Here is a 13,734-nt window from a genome sequence, read left to right as displayed (position 1 = left end):
AACGAGGTGAAGAATTATGGAGAGGTGGAGAAGATTGTGTGACTGGGGGGGAGGGGAATGTGTGTGAAGAGGTGAGGGTCTGTGAGAGAACAGAAGGGAAGGGATATGGGAATAGAAGACTATAAGGCAGATAAATTTGTAAAAATAAAGAAAAAGGGAGAACAAAAGAAATGGAACCTGTAGCCATAGATGTTGGGGAGGCTAAGTCTTCCCAGCCCCAACTGTGTTCTTCCCTTCTCTCCTGTTGCCAGGCCCTCTGACTTCCTGCAAAAGCAGTAGTGGCAGCAGTAATAAAAACATAAAAACATGTGGACCATTTTCCTGCATGTACCATTACCACTGCTAGCTCTGCATCTCACACCTCCTCTGATTTAAACTTTCTGTACCAGAGGGATGAGACTGGCAAAGCTAGTAGTGGCACGAGCAGGAAAATGGTCCTGCATGCTTCATGTTACTTTACCACAGATACCACTGCCTTTGATCTGGGAAGGCTGCAAGAGAGTGAAAGGGGAAGAGACAGACAGACAGAGAGAGACAGAGAGAGGAGTAATTCTGGATGAAAAGGGCTTATTATTATTATTTTACAAGAGGTCTTTATTAAACTGTGTGAAGCAGTTAACATCTATGTAGCACGTCTGGGGCAGGTCTTTCTGTAACTGGGTGTTGCGTACAGATTTTATGCTGATGACATACAGGGTTTTTTTTCCAGTTGCTGGGTTGGGAGTGTGGCATTTGTCTGAGCGATTGAAGATATATTTGGATAGAGCAATGGTTCTCAAACCTGGTCCTGGAGACACCCCAGCCAGTCAGATTTTCAGGATACCCACAATGAATATTCATGAGAGATATTTCTATGCAGTGGAGATAGTGCTTTCACATTTCTCTCATGAATATTCATTGTGGGTATCCCGAAAGCCTGACTGGCTGGGGTGTCTCCAGGAGCAGGTTTGGGAATCACTGGAATAGTGTGTGTGTGTGTGTGTGTGATGGCGTAAAAGGTACATGACTTGAATAAGCTGAGAAACAATTTTTTAGGCTACAGCTGAATGGCTATACGGCAGAACCCTTAGCATTACATCAAGTTGGAGGGGGGGGGGGGGGGAACCCATGCATTAAAGCAGTGTATCTATGTGTGTGCCTGCAGGTGTGAATTCACATACCATCTGTAACTTCTGTGACAGCATGGTTGCTTTGAGTTTAGGCATTGCACATTCATACAGCTCAACATCAAGATTTGCTAAAATGTGCTCCTGCATTACCATGTGCTAATTATTTATCGCAAGTCACATTTGATACAATGGGACCTGTTTACAAAGAAAATGCATTAACAACATTAGTACACACTTAGGAGCATAGTTATTAACACTGGTTACTGTTAAGCCGTGTTAATTTATACTATCTCATGCTATTTTAGCAAGTCTCATTTCACACAGTGCGAGCAAGATACTAAGGGCCATGTTTACTAAGCCATGCTAGACATGAACTAGTGTTTTTAGCATGCACTAGGATTAGCACGCACAAACCGTGTAGATGCTCACAATATTCCTAGTAAACAGGGCCCTAACAGTAAAATAATACATCTTAACAGAATCCCACATTGAGCACGCTTTAGTGAGCCACCCATTCTACATGTATATAGTGATAGGTTTAAGTGTGTGAGATGTTTAAAAGGCTGAGGCAAATAATTCCTTGATTTTGTGAAAGATCTTAAGCAGCCTTTTTTACAAAACTGTGGCAAAAAGGGTTATGGGGTCCTTTTACTAAGATGCGCTAGAAAATGGCCTGCGGTAGTGTAGGCGTGGGTTTTGGGCGTGCACCTGTAAAAAAAGGCCTTTTAACAAATTTTTTCCAAAAATGAACATGCGGCAAAATCAAAATTGCCACGCATCCATTTTGGGTCTGAGACCTTACCGCCAGCCATGGACCTAGCGGTAAAGTCTCATGCGGTAACAACGTATGCACGCCAAATGCCACTGGGTACTCATCCGATATTTGATATGTGTGGTAGAAAATAAAAATTATTTTTCGGCTGCGCGTATTGGACGCACGCCAAAAATGAAATTACCACAAGAGCCACACGGTAGCTGTGCGGTAACTCCATTTTGGCACACGTTGGGTGCGCATAGATTCTTACTCAGCTTAGTAAAAGGGCCCCTCAGTATGCCCTTATGAGAGTCTTTCCCCCACACTAAGGCCAGCTTTTGTTGCAGTTGGCAAATGACTGATTTTCTAATTTTGGCATTAATAGCCAAGTGCTAATGTTGCCATTAGCACATGGCCCCTATCACCACCTATTTTGTTAGCGGTAAGAGTTCATGTGTAATTATGCCCTGATTAGCCCAGATACAACCATTCTCCACCCCAGATGTGCCCCCTCAGCTAAAAAATAAACTTTATTTTTTAGCACGTCGGTAGCACATGCATTTCGGGATTTTACCGTGGGTGCCTTAAGCTGCGTGTTTCTATTTGGCAGAACTGAAATATGTATTGTAGGAATGGGCATTTATTCATGTGCATTCAGTTGTTTTGGGTGCCTTAAAAATTTTAGTGCATACAAAATTGATTATATGCATGTAACCCTATGAAATTCTAAAGTGGGCACAAAAAAGCTAGAAAATGAATCCATGAAATGAATCAAAAAGACATGCAAACATCAGGAACATTTTGGAAAAATCCAAATACAAACTAGAATTTTTTTGTCCATGCACATCAGTAATTTCTTGTTATTTTGGCCTCCAACAGTAAAACAGCTTTTAGGTGAAATGAGCAATATGTTTGTTTCATTCTTACTGCAACATAATTTGGGAAATTGCTAAGAAAAATAATGACATCAATGTGCAGATAGATGATATATTACCCTTTTTTTAAATTACTTTTCTGTTGTAAGAGTGCAATGTGGTCTATCAAGGTCATGAGACAAATCAAACTCTGAACAATGTTTTCTTTGATTTAATTTTGTATGATGTAATTGTACTTAGGGCAGTTGCAACTCATCAGCACCAGAATTCAGTCCAGACATTGTACACACATGAACTTACCTCCAATAAGACGATAAATTGATTTGGAGGCGCTGTATAATATGATAGTTCTAATGAAAGCAAACAAGTCAGAAAATTCAGAGTTATAGCCACTGCAACAGCAATAACTCAACAGCATTTTGCATGACCAGGACACCACATGATATTATTAATATTTTTTTATAATGTTAGCCATCAATTCTGTAAAATACAGGTTCATATCTGTATATCTAGAAATACAAGAAATTAAGGGGTCCTTTTACTAAGCCACATAAATGTCTATATGTGTACCCTATGTGCGCCAAAATGGAGTTACCGCCTGACTATCGTGTGACTTTTGTGGTAATTTCATTTTTGACGCACGTCCAATACGTGCATCTGAAAAATATTTTTTATTTTCGGACTTGCAGAACGGATGCATGCCAAGTGGCATTTGACTCGCGTATTAGATTGTAAGCTCTTTGAGCAGGGACTGTCTTTCTTCTATGTTTGTGCAGCGCTGCGTATGCCTTGTAGCGCTATAGAAATGCTAAATAGTAGTAGTAGTAGTAGGTCATTACCACTCGGATTCTTTACCACTAGGCCAATGGCTGGCGGTAAGGCCTCAGACCCAAAATGGACGTGCGGCAATTTGGATTTTGCCGCACGTCCATTTTTGGCCAAAAAAGGCCTTTTTCACAGGCGCGCTGAAAAATGGAACGAAGCGCACCCAAAACCCATGCCTACACTACCGCAAGCCATTTTTCAGCATGCCTTTGTAAAAGGACCCCCAAAAGATTCTAGAACTCGCTGCTCCTCTCCCCTCTATTAATCTCCCATGTGCCTGTTCTTTTCTCTTATAGATTTTCCCTCATGTCTCTTTTCTTCTGATCCATCCCACCTTGTTTCACTTTTAACTCAAGACCTCTTCTTGTTCCTCCTTGTGCTTTGCAGCCTGACATGCACCATTTCTGATCTCTCCTTCACAATTTATGGTACCATAGCATAAAAACAGAGACCCTGATATTGAGCCAGCATGGTCACTGTATTAAGCGTGAACACTGACACTGAACCTAGAGACACTTGATTGTAAACCACTATGATCTGCTAGAATACTGAAGTTCCTTTGGGCCTTATTCTATAAAGGTTACCCTCCTAAATTTATGCTCCTAAATTAGGAGTGTAATCTATTTTGGAGCATAGATTAGGCTTGTTATTTAGAAGCATAAATTTAGGAGCATACATTTTAAGAGTGTAAATTTAGGAGCATAACCTTTATAGAATAAGGCCCATAATCTATGAATTGGCACATGTTTAACCGCACAAGCATGTTAAAAGCTTTGGAGTTAGTTTTACAATTAGCAGGCGTTAATTCATGCATTAAGGGCATTTTGAATTAGGAGGTGTAACTAGACAGGGCATGGGTGGAGAACGGGCTTGGAGCTTATATTGCAGTTAGTGTAATAGAAGGTTTAAATGCATCCATGCTAACCACGACCAGGGTACTGCACATGCAGCCTTCAAAAGAAATGCTGAACACCCCCCCCCCACCCCCTCCCAATAAATGCGATGTTAAATTTTCACTTACTGCAAATTGATTCCTGCATTAAAGTACAGTAACTGCAAAATTTTAATGCACTTTAATAAAAGGACCCCTCTGCATCACCATCTATATAAGTCATGGGCTGACGATATATATTCAGTGGTGAGCGTGTCGGCACTATCATAAGAACATAAGTGTTACCATACAGGACATACTGAAGGTCCATCAAGATCAGTATCCTGTTTCCAACAGTGGTCAATCCAGGTCACAAGTACTTGGCAAGATCCCAGAACAGTAAAACAGATTTTAAGCTGCTTATCCTAGAAATAAGCAGTGAATTTTCCCTAAATCCATCTGAATAATGGCTTATGGACATTTTTTTGGAAATTATCCAAACCTTTTTTTAAACCCTGCTAAGCTAACTGCTCTTACCACTTTCTCTGGCAACAAATTCCAGAATTTAATTCAGTTTCAATGACCTTCCATTTAGAGGGCAACTCTATAGCATGGTGCCTGGTAGGAGTCTATTTTTTAAAGAAACATATGTGCCTACTTTCCTTATGAAATCATACACACAGGGTCAGAATTGCACATTCAACAAGAAGCGATCTCAAGCACTCATATACATTGTAACTGTAAATATGAAGTTAAAGCTTTATTTCAAGGAATTATTTATAGTACTGTGCTCCACTTCTCATGAGTCATAATCATTTAAACTCAGACTAGAACTGTGTATAATGTATGACTCCTTGAGGCAATGTATTCCAAATATAAAACCTGTGATTTATAACACTACTCCTGGTTTAGTCAAGATCCCATGACTCAATAAAGAAGGAAATATTACCCGACTTACAGGACAATAATTCACATTAACTGGCAACAGTCAGTGCAGATGATGGCAAATACATTTTTTGGAAGAAAAAAGTGTGTTACGACTTCTGTCCGATAAAAGCAAAATATTAAACTCCTGGATAGAACAGTGACCTCAAGAAATAACACTGTCACCTCCCTCTGGAGAACACACACACACACATTCTGACTGGTTAAATCGTTTATTCAGGGCTATCCACTAATTTTCAGCAGCACTTAGGTGTCCTTTTAGAAAGGCATGTAAGGGCCGACGCGCATCTAGCATGCACCAAATTGGCATTACCACCCGGCTCATGCGTGTCCCGAGAGGTAACTCTGAAATTGGCGTGTGCCAAAAACACGTGACAGAAAATATTTTCTTTTTCCACCATGTAGCGCTTACCCGGCAGTAAACAGCAGTGGGCACACGCTGCATGCCTACCGCCCGGGTAGCGTGTGAGACCTTATCAATAACTCAATGTGTGGCAGCAAGCTCTCAGGCCAAATATGGATGTGCACTGGTTTTTATTTTGCCACATGTCCATTTACGGGACCCTTATAAAAAGAGGCCCTTTTTCCAGGACACGGTAAAAACTGGTCCGGTGTGCACCCAAAAGACATGCTTGCACTCCCTCAGGCCACTTTTTGCAGCAGTTTAATAAAAGGGCCCCTTAACTGGTTATCACTGCTCATAATTAGCAATTAGTACCTAAATGAAAACCAGCTATTATGGGGGCCTTCCCAGGGTAGAGTCGGCACTTGACCAGTTAAGTGCAGATATTCAGCACTTAACCAACCAGGGTAACCGCATAAATGGGACCTTAAAAAGGTCAGTCCTATCTTAATACAGCAACCTATGGCCGGTTAAGTTCATTTTTGTTTTGTTCCATTATGGCAGAAAAACGTCCAAGTTTTGGGAATGCCCAAATCCTGCCCCCAACGTGCCCCCTTGTGATTTGGATGCACTGCTTATGAACAGCATAAAAAACACTTAAAAATTGGTTTCTAAAATAGCAATTTGGACATTCTGGAAAACAAAACGTCCATCCAGTGGCGTACCAAGTGGGGGGGGGGGGCGGTGGGGGCCGTCCGCCCCGGGTGCACACCTCTGGGGGGTGCCGTGCGCCTGTTGGCCGAGTCCGCTCATTCCCTCCCTGCTGCTCCCACTGCGCGGAACAGGTTACTTCCTGTTCTGGGGCAGAGGGAGAGGCAGGAAACGAGCGGACTTGTAGCCAACAGGCGCATGGCACCCCCCCCCCAGCAGGTAAAAATGCACCCAGGGGGGAGTCGCGCTGCACCCGGGGGGGGGGGTGTAATTTCGCCGGGGGGGGGGCACATCGGCGATCCGCCCCGGGTGTCAGCCAGCCTAGGAACGCCACTGCGTCCATCTGTAACTTTTTGATGCTTTTTGACGTTCTGTTTTGAAAATGAGCCCTGTAATGTTTGTAGAGGACTTGAAGCTCCAGTGACCAACAATTAGCAGAACATCTCCATGAGGTGAAAAGCTTTTCAGATGACACCAAGATGACTTTTGGTCTGGACAAATGTGCAAAGCAACCTTTCTTAGAGGAAAATTAAAACATTCTTCTGACTGATAGCTGTGAGATAAAGGATCAATATCAATTTATAATCCTGTCAGATTCTTTACTGAAGAGTGCATTAGTATCATGGATTAAGATAAAAGTTATTAATCAGCAGGCAATTCTCGCACACTTATACAGCTTTGAATTATAGTCTGGCCTCTTAAAAGTCTTGAAAATCGGGAAATATAAACAAAAGAACTACATGCCCAAGAGGTTCTTTACAAGAATTAATATATGCCAAGGAGGAATGTGTCTCATAGAAATAGATTATACCTACATCAGACCTAAATATGAAAAGGTATTGCAGTATATGAAAGTGTGAATGTGAAGAATCTGTTTCCATCGTTAAACTTGGACAAGCGGTCCGATGAGTAGCACGAATGAGTGAGAATCAAAACATAGAAACAGAGAAACATGATGGCAGATAAGGGCCAAATGGCCCATCCAGTCTGCCCTTCCACAATAACCACTAACTCTTCTTTTTCCTAAGGGATCCCACATGTCTGTCCCATTATGCCTTAAATTCTGACACAGTCTTCGTCTGCATTATCTCCATCAGAAGGCCATTCCACACATCCACCACCCTTACCAAGAAAGAGTATTTTCTTAGATTCTTCCTAACTCTATTTCCTCTTAACAGTGGCGTTCCTAGGGGGGGCTGACACCCGGGGCGGATCGCCGATGCGCCCCGCCCCCCGGGTGCAGCACCCCCCGGATGCAGCGCGGACCCCCCCCCCCGGCGAAAAGGACACCCCCCCCCCGCGAAGGACACCCCCCCGGGTGCAAGCCTCTGGGGGGGGGGGGGGTGCCACGCACGCCTGTCCTCTGTTGTTCCATGCTTCTTCTCTGCCCTGGAACAGGAATCTGTTCCGGGGCAGAGAAGAAGCATGGAACAACGGAGGACAGGCGCGCGTGGCACCCCCCCCCCAGCGGTGTACACCCAGGGCGGACCGCACTCACCGCCCCCCCCCCAGGAACACCACTGCCTCTTAACTTCATCCTATGCCTTCTCATTCCAGAGTTTTCCTTCATTTAAAAAAGGCTCATCTCCTGTACATTAATGCCACTGAGGTATTTAAATGTCTCTATCATATCTCCTCTCCCAACTCTCTTCCAGCGTATACATGTTGAGGTTCATGAACTTATCACTATATATTTTATGACCGAGACCGCTAACAATTTGGTAGCTGTCCTCTGGACCAACTCCATCCTGTTTATATCTTTCCGTAGGTGCGGTCTCCAGAATTGCACGCAGTACTCTGAATGGGGCCTCACCAGAGACTTATACAAGGGCATTATCACCTCTTTTTTCCTGCTGGTCATCCCTCTCCTTATGCACCCAAACATCCTTCTGGCTTTGACTATCGTCTTTTCTACCTCTTTGGCCACCATAAGGTCATCAGACACAATCACCCCAAAGTCCCGCTTTTCTTTTGTACAAAGGAGCACTTCAGCCCCTATATTGTACCGCTCTCCTGGATTCATGTAAACCAAATGCATGACCCTGCATTTCTTAGCATTAAATCTTAGTTGCCAATTTTCAGACCATTCTTCAAGCTTCGCTAGATCCTTCTTCATGCAATCCACTCCCTCCGAGGTGTCCACCCTATTGCAGAGTTTGGTATCATCCACAAAGAGGCAAACCTTACCAGACAGCCCTTCCGCAATCTCACTCACAAAGATGTTAAAAAGAGCCAGCCCTAGGACCGATCCCTGTGGTACACTACTGATAACATCCCTTTCCTTGGAGAAAGCTTCATTTACCACTACCCTCTGTCTCCTCTCATTTAACCCGTTTTTAACCCAATCAGTCACTTTAGGCCCCATACTGAGGGCATTCAGTTTATTAATCAGTCGCCTGTGCGGAACCGTGTCAAAGGCTTTGCTAAAATCTAAGTACACCACATCTAGCTCCCCTTCCACATCCAATTGTTTGGTCACCCAGTCAAAGAAGCCAATCAGATTCGTCTGACATGATCTGCCTCTACTGAAGCCATGCTGCCTCGGGTCCTGCAGGCCATTCAGTTCGAGAAACCTCATGATCCTCTTCTTTAGAAGCATTTCCATTAATTTTTTCATCACCGAGATGAGACTGACAGGTCTGTAATTCTCAACCTCCTCCTTACTTCCGCTCTTGTGCAGAGGAACAACATCTGCCCTCCTCCAGTCCTCCAGGACCACTTCAGATTCTAAGGAAGCACTGAAGAGGTCTGACAGTGGAGCCGCCAAAACATCTTCGAGTTCCTTGAGCACCCTCGGATGTATCACATCAGACCCCATTGCTATGTCTAATTTTAGTTTCGCTAGCTGCTTACGAACACAGTCTTCTGAAAATCAGTCCCAGTCTACCACACATCCATCCGCATTAGCATTTGTTTTCTGTGGTCCTACCCCAGGCCTTTCATCCGTGAACACAGAACAAGAGTAATTGTTAAGCAGTTGAGCTTTATCCTTATCAGCTTCTACATATTCCTCCCCCTCAACTTTCAGCCTCACAATGATATTGTGGCACTTCCTCTTGTCACTTATATATCTGAACAAAAAACGCAACACTGGGCCTTCAAGACTGGGACAATTGAGATTCTTTAATGATGACCCGACAGGGGCCGTGTTTCGGCGCAAAACAGCGCCTGCCTCAGGGGTCAAGACAGGACACAATTAGATGTACTCGAAGTGAGTTCAATGCCCCAGCATATGGTATAAAGATCGCCGTTCGCCGCAGTGTTACACATATAACTGAAAAATGTTTTCCCCCCAATTTTACCATGTTGGCTATTTTTTCTTCCATTTGCCTCTTCGCTTTCCTGACAGATTTTCCTGCTTTTCTTAGTTTTTCTAGGTATCTCTGCCTGTCTTCCTCTTTCTGAGTCCTCTTGTAATGTATGAAGGCTAATCTTCTTTCCCTTACCTTTTCAGCTACTATGCTGGAGAACCAGAGTGGTCTTCTTTTCCTCTTAGTTTTATGTAGTTTACTAACATAAAGGTTTGTTGCCTTTAACATGGCTCCTTTCAGTATCGCCCACTGCTGTTCTACTTCCTTCAGCTGTTCCCAACCAACTAACTCTTTCTTGAGAAATTTCCCCATCTCAGCAAAGTTAGTTATTTTGAAATCTAGGACCTTCAATCTCGAATAAGCCCTCTCCTCCTTTGTCTTTATATTGAGCCACACCATTCGGTGATCACTAGATGCCAAATGATCTCCCACCGTAACATCAGAAACATTGTCTCCGTTTGTAAGCACTAGGTCTAGAAAAACTCCATCCCACGTCGGTTCCGTTACTCACTGCTGAAACAATTCTTCCTGTAGAGAATCCAAGATCCCTTTGCTTGTAGACGATCACGCAGCGGGGACACCCCAATCGACGTCCAACATATTAAAATCACCAATCAGTAGTACTTCCCCTTTCCTAGCTATTTTGTGGATGTCTTTGATTACATCTCTGTCCAATTCTTCTGACTGTGAAGGTGACCTGTATATTGCACCAATGAAAATATGTTTTCCTTTTCCTCTTACCAGTTTAACCCACAGTGCTTCTTCCTTACCCCATATGTCCTGCAGTCTATCACATTAATATTAATCTTAACATATAATATCACTCCCCCACCCTGTTTTCCTACCCTGTCCTACCTGAGTAGATTATAGCCAGGTATAACTATATCCCAGTCATGGTTCTCCATGATCCGCATCTCCGTGACAGTCACTAAATCCAAGTCAGCTTCTATTATTGAAGTCTCTGGATCTAGACATTTGTCCATACTATGGGCATCGGTATATAAGGCTCTCCAGACATTACTCTTTTTTACCGTGAGGGTTTTTCATGACTTTGGGACTTTTCTCAACCATCCCCAGCAAATGTAGTTTAAAGCCCTCTTATTACAGTGCCATACCTGATAGCTAATAAGCATAGTTAGGATCACTTTTTATATGGTCTAACATGCCTGATAAGTTATGCAGGCACTCACACTGAATACTTTTGGTACCCACATAACTCCTGGCTCTGCCCCCATTCCACCCCCAGACTGCCCTGCAACTAACCAGAGAGTGCTGCAGGGGTCAGAGCAGATATGTCTGATTAAATGCCACTGAATATCTGTTCTTGGACTGGCCACCATGATTTTAACTGGGCAGAAGGCTCTCCTTCCCAGTTAATAATTATGTTTATTATTATTATAAAAATTGAATATACTACCTAGCTTACTCAGGTCATAGCGGTTATCAAATTCGTAATAATACAAATTAAAAAGAAAAGAACGCCATTTCATATGATAGAAAAGACCTCATCACAATCTCTCAAGAAACCCACGTTCAATATCAACCCACAGCAACTTCATAAGAATAGAATTACAATGGTACAAATTTAGTAATATTATTATTATTTATTGCATTTGTATCCCACATTTCCCACGTATTTGCAGGCTCAATGTGGCTTACATAGTTTAGTAATGATATTGTCATTCCAGGATATCAGATACAATTAGTAATATGTAGAGATTAAGTAAAGGGAAGAAGAAGGAAGTGATTGGGCGGGTAAGTATAGAAGGTTTAGAATATTACTGTTTGTTGTATGTATTTTTTTTAACTATAACTTACAAGGAGGCTAAAGTTTTAATATTTTAGAAAAACAGATAGAAGAACATTGAATAAGACACAGCAGTCTAATTTCTCCCCACTGCTGCAACTGCCATGTGAGCACATTTATACCTATAATTTATGTGCACTGCAAAAGCATAACAAATGGGGCATCGTTATCAAGAGTGGCAAAGGAGAAAATATTATTATAATGAAAAGCTTGACCCTACTTCAAGGACTGCAGTGGGGAAACAGGCAGCATTGGGCTATGTGCACAGTTGGCAATATCAATATGGTTAATACTTTATCATGCAAATGAAAATCACATTGTTAATTAGAATCCATGATAAGTGTTGTGCTTGAGGCAAATGAGGAAGGAAGTGAGAATCCATTGGGATCACATAGCCAGACAGGAGACCAACATCTGCTGCAGTTAAAGACATCAAGCCAGGCTTACAACAGCAGGTACAGCTGCAAAAGACAAGCACTTACCAAAGAAGGATGGCCATTGCCAAGCAATGTTCTCAGAAGTACATCTTTCAGTCAAATTCCTAAGGTGGGAGAAGAAAATCCTGTTTTCAGTTCATACAATTTATCATCTCAGAAATGGAAACTGAAAACCTGCAACATATGTTTTGTTCCTGTTGACACAGTAAGCAGAGGTTTGCGGTAGTCGTTGACATTTTTCATGAGGTTTATACCACAGCAATGATGTATATATCTTAATAAGCAATGGATAAGAAAGTGAGGACTGCGCAAAAGGGGTCTATTGGATCTCTTGTGTTGTGGCTAATAGCTTAACCAAGATGGGTATAGCTGTGTGGCTTCCGTGTATTAAAAAAGCTCTGTGCTGAAGAACGCCGTGGTGGCGAAACTCATCTGTGAAATGATGTCACAGATGAGTTTTGCCGCCACGGCATTCTTCAGCACAGAGCTTTTGAATACACGGAAGCCACACAGCTATACCCCCCTTGGTTAAGCTATTAGCCACAACACAAGAGATCCAATAGACCCCTGATGCAGACCTATGTGCCAAAACACGGCCGTGTCTGGTTGTTTTTTAGCTGTTGATATTAACGACTTCCTGAGATCCTTTTTACGCAGTCCTCACTTTCTTATCCATTGCTTTTGTTGCACATGAGGGGTTTTCCTCCTCCGTTTCTCCTGTTATATCTTAGTAAGCCCATGTAGAACTAGATTCTATATATGGTGCCTGAAAAATCGGAACCAAAACTATTTTTGTCTACGCATATTCTGTAAACTGCACCTAGATTTAGGCGTGGTTGATAGAATATACCTAGCGGCCATGCCTGCACCTAACTCTAGGCGCATCCATTTATGCCAAGTAAAACCTGGTATAAATACTGGTGCCTACGTTAAGCACAGAGTAGGTGTATTTTATAACCGTGTATGTAGATTTTTGGAATGTCCATTCCACACCCATGGCTACACCCCCTTTTTGGCAGTATGCATTAGAATTTACAGGCACCACTATACAGAATATACCTAGCAAGTCGTGCACATAAATTCTAATTAATGCCAATTAGTGTCAATAATTGCTTGTTAAGTGGCAATTAGCAGCACTGATTGGCTTGTATTAAATTGTGCATGCAAATCCAGAATGTGATTGGATTTGCACGCACAATTTTGGTCGTGCTATATAGAATCTGGGGGACGAGGGGTAATTTTATAAGTCAAGCAAAACCTATAGTCAGCCACAAGAAGTGGACAAAGAAGAACTGCTTATTGATGAACCCTGTGTTTCAGCAAGGTTGCCTGCATCAGAGAATGAACCAAATCATGCTATAAAAATACACATCCCTAGCAGGTGCTTTTTCTGAGATTACACTTAAGTACCCTATACCTAGCAAAGGAGCCCTTTGACTAAGCTGCGGTAAAAAGTGGCATTAATGGTCATATGCTAATTTTTCCATTAGCACATGAGCACTTAACTACACCTATTAGCTCAGATTCTATATATGGCACCTAAAAAATCCACATGACTAAGCAAATTCTATAACCGGTACCTAGATTTAGGCATGGTATAAAGAATATGCTTAGTTGATATCCCAGCACCTAAAACTATGCGCCTCCATTTACACCAATGAAAACATGGCATAAATCCCTGTGTGTAGATTTAGGTGCAGAGAGCCATATTCTATAACTACACATATAAATTTCAGAACACTCACA

The 13,734-nt window shown here is 42.4% G+C and overlaps 1 protein-coding gene across 1 annotated transcript in view; it reads right to left on the bottom strand.

Moving 5' to 3' along the window:
• LOC115471036 (poly(rC)-binding protein 3-like) overlaps nucleotides 1–13,734 on the bottom strand; it is a 1,141,923-nt gene that overhangs the window by 844,198 nt on the left and 283,991 nt on the right. The window contains exon 2 of the mRNA XM_030204708.1: nucleotides 12,034–12,092. The gene's annotated coding sequence lies outside the window, so the exon portion shown is untranslated. The remainder of the gene's footprint in view (nucleotides 1–12,033; nucleotides 12,093–13,734) is intronic.

Source organism: Microcaecilia unicolor, chromosome 1, assembly GCF_901765095.1.
Source record: "Microcaecilia unicolor chromosome 1, aMicUni1.1, whole genome shotgun sequence".
NCBI classification, from domain to species: Eukaryota; Metazoa; Chordata; class Amphibia; order Gymnophiona; family Siphonopidae; genus Microcaecilia; species Microcaecilia unicolor.
Note: the sequence above shows the minus strand (reverse complement) of the source record. Positions and strands in the feature narration are given on the sequence as shown.